Raw genomic sequence first — 16,650 nt, 5'->3', positions numbered from 1 at the left:
TCATTCCACTTTAAAATGAGAGTACACCACCTCAGTGTGTCACACAAACAATATCAGGAATGTTCAATGTGGATTTTTTAATGTACAGTACTTCAAAATTGCCTATATGTACTATTATATCTATAACTTCAGATCATAATTTAAAGAAAACTGTCCGATTGCACAGACTCATTCCACTTTAAAATGAGAGTACACCACCTCAGTGTGTCACACAAACAATATCAGGAATGTTCAATGTGGATTTTTTAATGTACAGTACTTCAAAATTGCCTATATGTACTATTATATCTATAACTTCAGATCATAATTTAAAGAAAACTGTCCGATTGCACAGACTCATTCCACTTTAAAATGAGAGTACACCACCTCAGTGTGTCACACAAACAATATCAGGAATGTTCAATGTGGATTTTTTAATGTACAGTACTTCAAAATTGCCTATATGTACTATTATATCTATAACTTCAGATCATAATTTAAAGAAAACTGTCCGATTGCACAGACTCATTCCACTTTAAAATGAGAGTACACCACCTCAGTGTGTCACACAAACAATATCAGGAATGTTCAATGTGGATTTTTTAATGTACAGTACTTCAAAATTGCCTATATGTACTATTATATCTATAACTTCAGATCATAATTTAAAGAAAACTGTCCGATTGCACAGACTCATTCCACTTTAAAATGAGAGTACACCACCTCAGTGTGTCACACAAACAATATCAGGAATGTTCAATGTGGATTTTTTAATGTACAGTACTTCAAAATTGCCTATATGTACTATTATATCTATAACTTCAGATCATAATTTAAAGAAAACTGTCCGATTGCACAGACTCATTCCACTTTAAAATGAGAGTACACCACCTCAGTGTGTCACACAAACAATATCAGGACTGTTCAATGTGGATTTTTTAATGTACAGAACTTCAAAATGGCCTATATGTATTATTATTTCTATAACTTCAGATCATAATTTAAAGAAAACTGTCCGATTGCACAAACTCATTCCACTTTAAAATGAGAGATACCCACCTCAGTGTGTCACCTAAACAATATCAGGACTGTTCAATGTGGATTTTTTAATGTATAGTACTTTAAAATAGCCTATTATTCCTATAACTTCAGATCATAATTTAAAGAAAACTGTCCGATTGCACAGACTCATTCCACTTTAAAATGAGAGTAGACCACCTCAATGTGTCACACAAACAATATCAGGACTGTTCAATGTGGATTTTTTAATGTACAGGCCTTCAAAATGGCCTATGTGGCCTATTATTTCTATAACTTCAGATCATAATTTAAAGAAAACTGTCCGATTGCACAGACTCATTCCACTTTAAAATGAGAGTACACCACCTCAGTGTGTCACCAAACAATATCAGGACTGTTCAATGTGGATTTTTTAATGTACAGTACTTCAAAATCCATATGTACTATTATATCTATAACTTCAGATCATAATTTAAAGAAAACTGTCCGATTGCACAGACTCATTCCACTTTAAAATGAGAGTACACCACCTCAGTGTGTCACACAAACAATATCAGGAATGTTCAATGTGGATTTTTTAATGTACAGTACTTCAAAATTGCCTATATGTACTATTATATTCTATAACTTCAGATCATAATTTAAAGAAAACTGTCCGATTGCACAGACTCATTCCACTTTAAAATGAGAGTACACCACCTCAGGTGTCACACAAACAATATCAGGATGTTCAATGTGGATTTTTTTAATGTACAGTACTTCAAAATGCCTATATGTACTATTATTCTATAACTTCAGATCATAATTTAAAGAAAACTGTCCATTGCACAGACTCATTCCACTTTAAATGAGAGTACACCACCTCAGTGTGTCACACAAACAATATCAGGAATGTTCAATGTGGATTTTTTAATGTACAGTACTTCAAAATTGCCTATATGTACTATTATATCTATAACTTCAGATCATAATTTAAAGAAAACTGTCCGATTGCACAGACTCATTCCACTTTAAAATGAGAGTACACCACCTCAGTGTGTCACCCAAACAATATCAGGAATGTTCAATGTGGATTTTTTAATGTACAGTACTTCAAAATGGCCTATTATTTCTATAACTTCAGATCATAATTTAAAGAAAACTGTCCGATTGCACAGACTCATTCCACTTTAAAATGAGAGTACACCACCTCAGTGTGTCACACAAACAATATCAGGACTGTTCAATGTGGATTTTTTAATGTACAGTACTTTAAAATAGCCTATTATTTCTATAACTTCAGATCATAATTTAAAGAAAACTGTCCGATTGCACAGACTCATTCCACTTTAAAATGAGAGTAGACCACCTCAGTGTGTCACCTAAACAATATCAGGACTGTTCAATGTGGATTTTTTAATGTACAGAACTTCAAAATGGCCTATATGTATTATTATTTCTATAACTTCAGATCATAATTTAAAGAAAACTATCCGATTGCACAGACTCATTCCACTTTAAAATGAGAGTAGACCACCTGATGTCACACAAACAATATCAGGACTGTTCAATGTGGATTTTTTAATGTACAGAACTTCAAAATGGCCTATTATTTCTTTAACTTAAGATCATAATTTAAAGAAAACTCTCCGATTGCACAGACTCATTCCACTTTAAAATGAGAGTAGACCACCTCAAGTGTGTCACACAAAACAATATCAGAGCCCATTCAATGTGGGATTTGTTTTATGTATCGTACAGAACATATCCTATGGCCTTTCATTTTATTTACTTAAGATCATAATTTAAAGAAAACTCTCCGATCTGCACAGAGACTATCCCCTCTTAAAATAGAGAAGTACACCACCCTCAGCTTGTGTCACACAAACAAATATCAGGGACCTGTTCAATGTAGATTTGTTAAAGTACAGTAACTTCAAAATAGCCTATGTACTATTATTTCTATAACTTCAGATCATAATTTAAAGAAAACTGTCCGATTGCACAGACTCATTCCACTTTAAAATGAGAGTAGACCACCTCAGTGTGTCACACAAACAATATCAGGACTGTTCAATGTGGATTTTTTAATGTACAGAACTTCAAAATGGCCTATATGTATTATTATTTCTATAACTTCAGATCATAATTTAAAGAAAACTGTCCGATTGCACAAACTCATTCCTCCACTTTAACATGAGAGTAGACCACCTGAGTGTCACACAAACAATATAAGGACTGTTCAATGTGGATTTTTGTATGTACAGAACTTCAAAACGGCCTATATGTATTATTATTTCTATAACTTCAGATCATAATTTAAAGAACACTATCCGATTGCACAGACTCATTCCACTTTAAAATGAGAGTAGACCACCTGAGTGTGTCACCTAAACAATATCAGGACTGTTCAATGTGGATTTTTTAATGTACAGAACTTCAAAATGGCCTATATGTATTATTATTTCTATAACTTCAGATCATAATTTAAAGAACACTATCCGATTGCACAGACTCATTCCACTTTAAAATGAGAGAAGACCACCTCATTGTGTCACCTAAACAATATCAGGACTGTTCAATGTGGATTTTTTAATGTACAGAACTTCAAATTGCACCATAACGTTAGCACATGTGTTCACTGGCAAAGCCTGCTGGATCTGTGCGTCCAGTGATAAATTGGGTGATTTTTTTGTTCACTAATGAAAGGCAAATAAAAAAAGTAAAAAAATTACACTCCAGCAATTTCAATTTAGCTGTTCATGCTATTTCCACCTTCATACTCTCTAGATCCAATGTGACATGTGCAAGAGGTGGTACCACGAATGCTGCCTGGGCATGTCCAAAGCTAAGCTGACACAGGCCAGAGCTAACATGTGGAACTGCGTTGTGTGCTCTTAAATCCATTAGTTTGCATTACTTCTGTTTTTATTTAAAAATGTGCATATTTGAAATTGTTCTTTTTCTTTTAAATTATTGCATATAGCTCCAGTGTGTGTTCTTGTAAAAAAATATTTTTATTTCAAAATTTTAATATTTGAATTTTTTATTTTTCATTTAAACTATTGTATATAGTTCCACTTTGTGTTTTTGTATAGACAATCTTGTAAATTTTGCAGAAATTGTAAATATTTTTAATATCATTCCAACAAATAAAAACAAAGTAGCAGTAATCTAAGATAATTCATTTTAGATAAAAGTTGGAGTTCACAATTTTCTTCATGAGCCGTTACATTTTTTACAGATGTTAAGATTTCAATCCTAAAACTCAATTAAAAAAAAAAAGATGCTAAAAGCACAGGAAGCAGTATATGTGATAAAAAAATCAAATTGATTCTAGCCATGGACGATAATGTTGACAGCTTAGTTTGATAACATGTAAGGTTTCAGGTTCATAGTTATGGAGGCACCATAGGCTACAAAAGTTTTTGATTACATGCAATGGTTCTGTATAAAATAAAGCGAAAAAATAAGGACAAAAAACAATTCTTGCTGCACATGTAAGAGTCACTAGTATCGAAGATTCAGTATCTACACAGCCATTCACAGACACATAGTATAGTGGCATAAATAAACATTAGAAATTATTTTATGTCAAAATTGAACAAATGGATAATCAAGTTAACATTTCCGGTGGTGTCTCATTAATTGAACTAAGGCTATCTCTATAGATTTGAGAACATGAAGACGATTAGTAATACTCTGCCAGTTCACTGCTCTGGGCATGTTATGACTGAAAAAGAGAAACATTTTAAATATGGCAGAAAACAAAGCACACATCCTTAATTACTTTTATTTTGTAAATCTATATCAGACTATATTGATGTTGAGTATGTGAAAGTTCTAATATTGGGTGAGAGAAGGTTTACGATCAATCTATTGGTACATAAAAAATCCACAATAAACAGTCCTGATATTGTTTAGGCGACACACTGAGGTGGTCTACTCTCATTTTAAAGTGGATTGATTGTGTGCAATCGGACAGTTTCCTTTTAATTATTATCTGAAGTTATGGAAATAATAGTACATATAGGCAATTTTGAAGGCCTGTACAATCAAAAATCCACAATAAACAGTCCTGATATTGTTTAGGTGACACACTGGGGTGGTCTACTCTCATGTTAAAGTGGAATGAGTCTGTGCAATCGGATAGTTTTCTTTAAATTATGATCTAATAATACATATAGGCCATTTTGAAGTTCTGTACATTACAAAATCCACATTGAACAGTCCTGATATTGTTTGTGTGACACACTGAGGTGGTCTACTCTCATGTTAAAGTGGAATGAGTCTGTGCAATCGGATAGTTTTCTTTTAATTATGATCTGAAGTTATAGAAATAATAATACATATAGGCCATTTTGAAGTTCTGTACATTAAAAAATCCACATTGAACAGTCCTGATATTGTTTAGGTGACACACTGAGGTGGGATAAGATTGTTGTAAAAAATATAAAAACTGCCTAGCAGTTTAAAAACAGCTTAAAAAAGCCTAGCAACCACCTAGCAACACAACTGTCAATCTTTCCCGTTTGGCCTGGGTTAAAGCCTTCAATTGTAGTGCAATTGAGGTTCTTTTTTCAATACCATACATCGTTTTACGGGTAAAATTATATATAAATATATTTAATTTTCTAAATGCATTTGTATTTTAATTAATTCACAATCGACAGACTGAAACCACGTTCAAAATAGATCGCTTTATTTTGAAATCCCGAAAGCCGCTTTTACCGTAATGCGCAGTATATGCGCACATAACAAAACCGAGTGAGGGCTAGTTTGACTGTCGTTTCCGAAGTGGCGGCTGGCTTGACCGCAGTATTAAATCACGCCACATTAGAAGAATTCTTTTAGCAGTTTTAAGCTAACGTTATCCGTCAACTCTGTGCCAAGTAAAGTAGATCTGGAAAACAAGAATACTTCATTTAACTAAATAATACAAATCACACAGTTCTAATAATCACAGCGATGAGCTTTAGTCTGATATTTACCTCTTCTCAGCTACAGCGTCGTTGTCTACGCTGAGTGACGCACGGGGGAGAAAGTGAAGGTGGAGGGTCACCGAGAGGGGGCGTGGCCCGTCTGAAGAGGACGCGCAGGATGTTGTGCTTCAGCTGTCTTTACAATCAATCAGCAGTAAGTTGGAACTAATTTAAGTTATGTAAATAATAACGTTCAATAAATAGGGAAGTCGATTTCAAGACCTAACCAGACAACGATTTATCAGGGAAATTTTACCACAAAAAGGGGCCATTATGATATGTAACATAATGTAATAAAGATTATGGATATTAAGGCTTTATATTCAACACTGACTTTTCAGTATAACTGTGTGTGTGTGTTACAAAGCTGAATTAAATGTGCAAATGTGCATCCACTTCAACAATTTAACACTATCTGTGTGTGTGTGTTACATTAGCATCATCCTTATAAAACTGAATAGCTAACATTCGTGTTTGTCTGTATGTTACTCTGTCATAGTACTGACCATAATAAAATTAAACATGAACACTTAAACATTGTTTGTGTTTGTGTGTTGAGTCTTGTTGTTACAACTGACCCAGTCTTGTAGCCATGAATTAGCTCACCTTGAAGATAAAAGTTAACACATTAGCATGACGAACTTGCATGAAATAAATCTACACAGACACACAATTAAAGTCCCAGTGAAATAAAAAATTACAATGCCTGTTTTTTTCATGAAATATTGCAGTGTTTATTGCAAATAGTTTATCAATGCGAGTCATTGTCTTTTTAAAATTTGTGTTCCCTCATAATCTTTAGCACGTTAATTTTCCTCATTAAATGGGTCTGACATCATTGCCCATCCAGGTCGTCATTGCTTGTGCCCAGTGCACACTTATTAAGCAGTTATAGGCTGTGTAATATTAGAATGATTTCTGAAAGATCATGTGACTGGAGTAATGATGCTGAAAATTCAGCTTTGAAATCACAGGAATAAATTGTGACCCTGGATCACAAAACCAGTCTTAAGTAGCACGGGAACATTTTTAGTAAAAGACAAAAATACATTGTGTGGGTCAAAATTATCGATTTTTCTTTTATGCCAAAAATCATTAGGATATTAAGTAAAGATCATGTTCCATAAAGATATTTTGTAAATTTCCTGCCTTAAATATATAAAAACTTTATTTTTGTGAGTGGATGGTCTGCCACAGTGCCCCTGATTAACAACTTCAAAGGCAATTTTCTCAATATTTTGATTTTTTTGTGCTCTCAGATTCCAAAGTTTTAAACGGTTGTATCTCAGCCAGATATTGTCCTATTCTAACAACTCATATATCTATAGAAAGTGTATTTATTCAGCTTTCAGATTATGTAAAAATCTCAATTTCGAAAAATTGACCCATAAGACTGGTTTTGTTGTCCAGGGTCACAATTACACTTTAAAATATATTCAAATAAAAAGCAGTTATTTTAAATAGGAAAAAAAATTCCACAATATTACTGATTTTACTGTATTTTTAATTAAATAATTGCAGGCTTGGTGAGCAGAGATTTAAAGAATTCTTTAAAAAAGTAAAAAAAACCTTTGACTCTTTTGTTTATATTATTTATTATATTATTTTTTATTTATGCAAGTTGTTTTGCATGAAAACTTTCATTTTTTCATTCAAAAGGTTATTTGACAAGATTTTTGATGACCTGTTTTGTGTATGTAATATTTAACGTCTACATTATTATACAAGTGCACTGGAGAGGTTTGTGTTGTTCCATAAAGGTTTAATTGAAGCAATTTTCTGTATCAGAACATTTTCTGTATATTACTTATAACTGTTTGATTTTATGACATGAAGGTGGAAATAAACGGCCAGACATATTGGCCAAAAAAAATCTACATCATATCATCGGCTGCCCTGATTTCTAAAAATCAAAAAGTGGTCAAAATAGCTTTAAAACCAGCTTGGGAGACCAGTGGCCTGTACCACGAAGTAAGGTTAACAAACACTGGGTTGCAGAGTAAGTTTTGAGTTGACAAAACCAGACAAACCCAACCAGATCAGGTTCAGCTGTAGCACAACGCTTGGTATAAACTTTCTCTGTCAACTCCGGTTTGATCCAGAGTTTGTGAGGCGCGTGCACATGAAAGTGTGACACGTGTGGCAAACAGCCAATCACACGGAACATGGAAAGCATCATCAGTTTGATTGACTTCTCGCGAGTATCAGCACAATTCACTTTCCTGTTGAAGATGACGAGATCATTATGAAAAAATGTCATGAATTGAAACACACTTACAAGGCAGGAATAAACTGCTGCAGTGAAAGTTTGAGAAGGCAGCTACTAACTATATCAATGCAGAATCAACTGAATTTAAATTATTTATAGGTTAACAATAAGATCAAAAGATAATATGCATGCTTCATTACTTTAAAATACTTTATACTGTATATTAAAGTTTGTTTTTATACGAATATAGTTATAAAAGTACACAAATTGGCTTCGTGATACAGGCCACAGCTATAAAACCGGTCCGTTTGTTTGTTTGTTTATTTTTGCCAGCAGATCTACTTGAAGTCATTCCACAATGACAGTATTGAAGAGCTGCTAAATTATGTTTATACCTGATACAAGAAATATCTTGAATAATTTGCTTCAAAGGGATCTTTCTATTTTTGGCAGAGTCTTGCTGTCCAAAGCTGAGGGTCTTTCTAGATTTGTTTATTTAGTTCTCTCCCTTTATGTTAGTTCTGAATTTTCCAAAGAAATCAAAAAGATTTTTCTCGATTTTATCTGAAGTTAAAAAAAAGACATTATATCAGGAAAAAGAGTTGACGGTGGTCTAGAGATGTTAGACTTTTTTGATGTACACAGTACATTTAAACTTAATTGGTTAAGAAATTGTCAAAAGAATGAAAACTCATGTTTTTTCTATTCCACATTGTATTTTTAAAAAACTTGGAGGCTTACCTTTCCTATTGAGATGTAATTATTTACCTGGGAAATGACCAATTAAACTGTCCCAATTTTTATCAACAAGCATTATTGGCTTCGAAAATATGTTTCCGTCACAATTTCTCATCACCTCTAGAAATAAGTCCTTGTTTTTGTATAAATGGTTTGAAAAAAATGTATGCATTGTGGATTTCTTTAATGAACATGGAAATATTGTATCACATGAAGACTTTATGCTCTTATACAATTTTCCAATTCCATTTAAAGAATTTAAAAAATATGTCAAAGTTATTCCTATTGGGTTAATACAACCAATGAAAAATCATTTCTCGTTTGAAACTAAAAGGAAACCTCCTGAGTTAATGATTGATGGTATCAAGTTTTTTTCCACTTCATGTAATAACAAAAAGATTAGATTCACATTTCAGTCAAAACCTAAAATCTGTGCAAATTTTGGAATGCACAGATCTCTAAAATTAATTGGAAAGTGGCATGGTTAAAGCTATTTTGTATATGTTAAATAAAATTAAGGATGTACATTTCAAAGGAATGTCCCTCCCTATGAGCGAACTAAGCGGCTGCTTAGTGCTTGCTTAGGGCCTCGCCACAACTAGGGGGCCCCCAAGAGCACATGAAATTACATCTTTTTTGTAATATATTCACGACCCACATCCATTTTCTCACGTAGGGTCAAAATTTTGTGTCAAAATTTGTGAAATTACGGACTAAACGCAACATTGCAATATAAAAATAAGTGAAGTGGCCAATCAATTGAAAGGAGGTGGGAGTTACTGGTTACAGAGTCGAGCAAATCAAAGAAGACGGAGCTACTGTCACGTCTTCAGGGGCACGTTCAAGCTCAAACCGGTGCAGAACGTTTTGCTACGGTTCCGGGAACTACACGTTTCCTGGAAACGGTGTGCAACAGTTGTTGCTAGAAGGGATACAGCTACGGCCGGAAGTGGTGCAAAATCGTGCCATATAATTACAATAAATTACATTAGCTAACGCCTACACCTATGCCGCAACACCAAACCTATCCTTACAATAATAAAAAATATCGATCAACTGTTTTCAGCGTGACAAAAATTATGCAGTATTGAAGTGCGAATGCCCAGTGGAGGTAGCTATATCCCTTCTAGTCAAAACCGTGCAATGGTGTGCAACAGGGTTTGAAATACATTTTCTCTTGTTAGGTGGGCGTGTCAAGAATGTCAGCCCAATCAGCAGCAACATGTATATAAACCACGCGGTATTAAAGAGACAGCTTGCACAATGGGTCCAAGTAAAGTCGTTTAAATGTGTCCGCTGCAGCTCGGTATACGCAACAATTGAAGATATTAGAAGACATGTATTTTGCAGTAATCAACACGTATTTAAATCGATTTCAACAGGCTCCGAAAATTCTTCAAAAAGAACACAAACACACTGTGACACACTGAGGTGGGATAAGAGTGTTGTAAAAAATATAAAAACTGCCTAGCAGTTCAAAAACAGCTTAAAAAAGCCTAGCAACCACCTAGCAACATAACTGTCAATCTTTCCCGTTTGGCCTGGGTTAAAGCCTTCAATTGTAGTGCAATTGAGGTTCTTTTTTCAATACCATACATGGTTTTATGGGTAAAGTTATATATAAATATATTTAATTTTCTAAATGCATTTGTATTTTAATTAATTCACAATCGACAGACTGAAACCACGTTCGAAATAGATCGCTTTATTTTGAAATCCAAAAAGCCGCTTTTACCGTAATGCACAGTATATGCGCACATAACAAAACCGAGTGAGGGCTAGTTTGACTGTCGTTTTCGAAGTGGCGGCTGGCTTGACCGCAGTACTTAATCAGACCCCCGCGTCGCGTGCTCACATACACACAGGCGCGCACAGTGGTGCGGTGTTTACAGACTTTTTTTCCGTCAGGGAGAGAGATAGCGACTAGCGTTATTTTGGATAACCCTTAACTTTAAGTACGGGGAAAATGTTTCTCTGCGTCTTTTACGTTCAGTGAGTGGCAGAAGTAGCACATTCATAACAAAACAGCATCTTAAAGTAACTTGTAAGTAAATTAATAAATGATTAAAAAACAGCGTTTTCAAGCACCTGTCATTACTGTTATGATTATAAACATTTGTCTGTAATTATTGTTTTATGTCTGACAACAGAAACATTAAATATGTGAACGACTTTATTGGGTATTCAGTTCAGTGAGTTCAGAGAGTAAACGCATGTACATAGTGATGATGTCACAAACATGCTGATTAGCACGTAACATCAACCTTGGACCATAGTGACGGGTAAAAATAGCTTATGACGGATTTTTTATGAGCCTGTTCGTCAAAATGACTGACAATGAAAAAGTCTAGCTCTGCCGCAAACCTCTTCGTCGGTCCGTCAGACTGCCATCTAGTGGTAGGCCGTAGTTTATGCACGGTTGTGTGTGGATCTGAAGTTGTTTGTGTGTGGATTGTCCAATGCAAAACCGCGTAAAGAACGTCTCAAAATCCGAATGCACAGAACAGGATGAATGGACGCTCGCTGCAGGATACACAAATTTACAACTTCTCATTGGTATGCGCAAAATGATTATACATGAACACAAAATAAAACATTGTATTCACAAATCTGTCTCTATTTGTACAAATCGCCTCATGTTTATTACAATCTAAATTTCACAGATTCAAATCATACGGCATTTGTTTGTGAATAGTAAAATACGTGTAACTTGTATCACGTTCACGGATGACTGTGCATGCATTTGTTAATCATTTTGATATTAAATTCATCCCATATTGAGCGACCATCACTCTCCTTCACCTCTCTGCGACTGCGCGTGCTCACACAGGAGCCCGTGCATGCAAATACCCCAAAGTGCATGCGCATTGTGGCTACCCGATCCGTCCTGGAAACACGACTTGTTCCGCGCATGCGCGAAACTGACGCCACGTCCGGTCGATACAATTTACGGCAGTTAAAAAAAAAGTTCGTTCCATACCGGAAATAGTTATTAAATAAACTATTTATTGAACATTGCATTTAACATCAAAAGACATTAAACACATTACAATTTGTAATGGTTTGGAGAAACGTACGAGGGATACACTAAGAATCCTGTTTAGAGCTGAAAATAGTTTTTTCAATTATTTTTTATGTTGCTTTATATTTTATTTTTTAATACCAATGAAAATACAATATGACAAAATGTCATATGTCAGGAGTGAGAAATAGATTTTTATTTATAAAAAATGTTTTTTGTTTATAGTAAAACNATCAAATGTATACCAGGCACATCAAGGTCCGCTCAGTAGCAGTTTGGGTCCTACGGCGCCACGGACAGTTAACATATGCGCACTGTGGACATGCACTGTGGCTACCCGATCCGTCCCGGAAACACGATTTGTTCCGCGCATGCGCGAAACTGACGCCACGTCCGGTCGATACAATTTACGGCAGTTAAAAAAAAAGTTCGTTCCATACCGGAAATAGTTATTAAATAAACTATTTATTGAACATTGCATTTAACATCAAAAGACATTACACACATTACAATTTGTAATGGTTTGGAGAAACGTACGAGGGATACACTAAGAATCCTGTTTAGAGCTGAAAATAGTTTTTTCAATTATTTTTTATGTTGCTTTATATTTTATTTTTTAATACCAATTAAAATACAATATGACAAAATGTCATATGTCAGGAGTGAGAAATAGATTTTTATTTATAAAAAATGTTTTTTGTTTATAGTAAAACTAAGTTTTTTTTTTTATTAATGGTTCTCTTCTTAAATACTTTTTTGGCAAAATACGTAAAGGTTAGTATGTGGCACAAATTGTTACCCCAATTAAATAATTGAAAAATTAAATACAAATGTTAACTTAATTGTTATTTAAGTTGAATTTTAAGACACCATTTAGTAAAGTGTGTGTTTTATTTATATGTTATTCTCTACATATTTTAGCATACTTAAACAAATGTCTGTATTTAAGAAACACACAGAATTTTCTGAATTCATTCAATTTATTTATTTATACATTTGTTCCAATTCTTTTCTTTAGTCATTCATTCACTCACTCACTCCATCCCTCCCTCCCTCCCTTTAGGCCGTGTTTATCAATACAGTATGCCAAAAAATGTTTCCATGTCTTCTTGATACTGAAATACAAACAAAAAGTCATCCTTCGACCTTGGACCCCTCAGGACCTTTCTGATGACATTTTGTTGATTGTCCCTGTGCTGAATGTAGGTCTCTGACAATGGCTGGCTGCTGCACCTGGTAAAGTTAAGACACAAGTTTGTATTTATGTATGTATATGTGCATGCATGTATATAGGCACATATTCAGCATACATGCAATAGATTTCACTCCGCTGCCATGTTGAAATCGAAAAGGTGGGAAGAAAACCGGAAGGACAGATAGACTGCAATGGTTTGGACTAACATCAGGTGTCTGTGACATGAAAAAAAACAAATAATGCGTTTAAAAACAACGTTAGATTGGCTGTGTGCACGCGAATGAAACCCGCAAATGGCAGTTTAAACAGTCACTAATATGTTCTCACTTTACCAACAGTGACTTTACAGATGTAATATTATTATCTTGGCTGGATAGTCTATCATACACTTGTTGAATGCACCACCACTGGCAAATCAATGGAACCTCCTCCTAAACCACACACATGCACGAACGCACACACAGTAGTTTGATGGCATATGTTTTCTTGTGTGAAAATCCAGCTTACCTCTGTGAATGTTAATGGACACGATGTGCAGGTGCATACTGTGAAACACAAATAACACTGTAAGAGTTTGCTTTTATTAACTAACAGCTCTGACAAATGAAACATTCTTACCATCAGCATGCAGATAATTAACTAAGCCCTAGTCCTCGTGTAAGCTAAGCCTTGTCTGTGAAACCGGGCCACAATAGTACACAGTAAATGTTGTTGTGCAGCTTCTTCTACAATCTTGAGGCAAGCATTTCCGATCTGAAATTAAAGGCAGATCGGTTACATCCTTGTGAAAGCTGCCATGTTTAAAATAATGCATTGTCTCAGCTTCAGCTGCTGTCTTAGACTGCATGGGTTCTGAAAACACCCACTTGGTGTCCAGGTCAGTCATGGTACGGACATACTTGTTGCTGCGTTCTGTTTCTGGTAGTGGTCCAATCAATCTAAACCAAGCACCTCCCAAACTTCTTTTACCTGCATGGGACAAAATTAGCATCAGTCAAATGCTGGTAAAACTGTACACAAGCTTGAGACTATCTTGTTAGTCTCATGAGTATGCACAAATATTGTAAGCAGTACCTTAATGGCATGCAAGACTGGCACAACAGTTTGATGGGGTCATTCAGCTGGCAGCAGTGACAATTTCTCACCTAAGAGCAACACAAAAATGTCTAGGTTGGCGAGAACAATTAACTAAAAATAACTTCTAAATCAAGAAGGTACCTAACAACCTGAGGTGGCAAAAGTTCTTAAGTACAGATATTTTAAAAAATAGGAAAACGTATAAATTAAAAGTAAAGTACCACCTCTGTAGTATATTACCCATTCTTTCACGTCGTTGATTATTGTGGACCAATAGTAGCCAGCGATAACCCTGTTTTGAGTGCTTCTGACACCGCTGTGATTGACAGGTCCTGGGTTATTGTGGCACTCTGTAAAATCAGATGTTTTCTCTTCCTCTGACAGGACAACTAGCCGTATGTACTGCCTGCTCTGCTAGGGCCCGTGTAGAAGAGTCTGTCATCTGTTTAAAGAGGAAAGGTTGCAGTTCAAAGTAAAGAAAAATAAATCATATTAATATCTGACTCAGATTAAACTATATTTATGATCACTTTTATCACTATATGATCACTAATATGATATTAATACCCTGCTGAAAAAAAACAAGCAATTCTATTGGATTTAATGGTTATAATAGAAATTGTTTTGGTTGGGATGGAAACTATGGTCTATGTACTGTGGCAGATATCTGAATAATCCCCAAAACAGGAATTTTGTAATGGTTTTAATTGTAGAAAGCTAATGGTTCTGTTATCAAATCTATTTTTATTCAGCAGGGCACCTAAGTACGAGAGAGAGCTGAACAGGTAATTTACAGTTAACGTATAAATTAAGCACATGACATATTGTGTAACGTTAGACAGTTTCTCGGTAGTTACCTTTGAGGGTCTCATTCGTAGACGCCCGTTTTACCTTCCGACGCTCTGTAGGGCTGTCAGAAATTTCTCCTTTTAAGAGATAATATTTAAATTGTTCATCAAATGCAAAAGAGTCCATACTGCTATCACATATACTCATCACCAAATATCTAATCGAGCACATCCGCAGGACAAGTGTCGTGATGCGCTTTTGCACATGCGCAGTACAAATCGAGCAACCCCTGAACGGATCGAGTCGACTGTCGTGAAAACTGGATTAACCGGAAGTGGCGTCAGTGTCGCGCATGCGCGGAACAAATCGTGTTTCCGGGACGGATCGGGTAGCCACATGCACATACGAATCCTTCATGGAACCATGTGCGTCAAACTATTTCCGCCGGCCGGAAACAACCGCGTTTTTGAACCCGTTCCTACCTAGTACCTTTATACGGTTGACCACGCCCTCTTCATTCAAAGCTCTCCCAGTGTCACCTGCTACACTAGTAACAGTAGGCTATTATCATTTTTGTGTGTTTTGCCATTTTTGTTATTTATGTAGGATAGCCTATTATTAAAAATATATTAAAAAGTATTATATAAAAGTATATACAGTATATTATAAACTATGTGTAGTCTTTTCTGATATTACTGTGTAAAATATTTTTTGTGATTTCTGTGTACAATAATATAAAAACTGTCCATCTATATCCTTAATCTTTTTCTACTCTTGTTTTAAGTTTTCTAATGGTTTTTACTGTTTTACTATGCCATAAAAAGCATATTTGTCTGGTGTCAACAACAGCCACATAAAGAAGGGATACCAAATCCATTGGGTACCTGCATGCAACGTTACTGAAATCTGTTGTTTACAGTAGGCTACAGTTATTTACAGCTCCTTTGGATGTCTGTGTACAATTATTTATTGCATTAAACTTTTATATAAAATGAAGTAATACATTAAATCAGGTTAGATGTATGAGAGAGAGAGAGAGAGAGAGAGAGAGAGAGAGAGGGAATAACCAGAGCCGATCCTCCCTATAAGCAGACTACGCAGGCTGCGTAGGGCCTCGGCACCACCAGGGGGCCCCCTTGAGTACCGAATCAAAAACACTACGCTATTTTTATAACTTGCAGATTCAACTTTACAGGAATCATTTGTAAATGTCCTTTTTAATACTTAATTTATTTAATTACTTTCACATACCCGGTCTCGGACATCGTGTAGTGCGCGGCAGGACATGCGCGTAATGTGATGGAGCACGTTATATGACCATGGCTAACGGAGCTATCCGTCTGTTGCGGAAAAAACACCAAAAACGCGAAGCAAAAGAACAAGAAGGCATGTGTACTATTTTCAAAGTCTTATTTAGTTTTGCCAAATTATGCAAGTACAGATTTATAAATCCAGTAAATATCCACTGGCATAAAGTTGGTTTGACGTGTGACGTTCGATAGTCTGAATGTAGCCTAGGGACCGTCTCCAAAGTTACAAAGTCTACACATTAATATACACGTTTCTGACTTCAATAGCATTTAAAGGAATGACTCACAAAACCAGCTGTACAGTGTTCATGTGGGTGTCACCACTGCAGTCCACTGTATTTCGTTTGCCC

The 16,650-nt window shown here is 35.3% G+C and overlaps 1 long non-coding RNA gene across 2 annotated transcripts; it reads right to left on the bottom strand.

The window, feature by feature from the left end:
• Positions 1–12,925: 12,925 nt before the first annotated feature.
• LOC130569463 (uncharacterized) lies at positions 12,926–15,396 on the bottom strand. Of its 2 annotated transcripts, none has more exons than XR_008964844.1 (8): positions 15,059–15,396; positions 14,442–14,643; positions 14,199–14,269; positions 13,991–14,093; positions 13,743–13,877; positions 13,632–13,669; positions 13,240–13,339; positions 12,926–13,162 (listed from the first exon to the last, which is right to left on the bottom strand). It is a non-coding gene; the product is annotated as an uncharacterized LOC130569463 (long non-coding RNA). The 2 variants fall into 2 exon arrangements; XR_008964845.1 differs by having other exon boundaries at positions 14,024–14,093.
• Between the last annotated feature and the right edge of the window lie 1,254 nt (positions 15,397–16,650).

The sequence above is a fragment of the Triplophysa rosa genome, linkage group LG18, assembly GCF_024868665.1.
Source record: "Triplophysa rosa linkage group LG18, Trosa_1v2, whole genome shotgun sequence".
Lineage (NCBI taxonomy): Eukaryota > Metazoa > Chordata > Actinopteri > Cypriniformes > Nemacheilidae > Triplophysa > Triplophysa rosa.
This window is presented reverse-complemented; position numbering and strand designations above follow the sequence as displayed.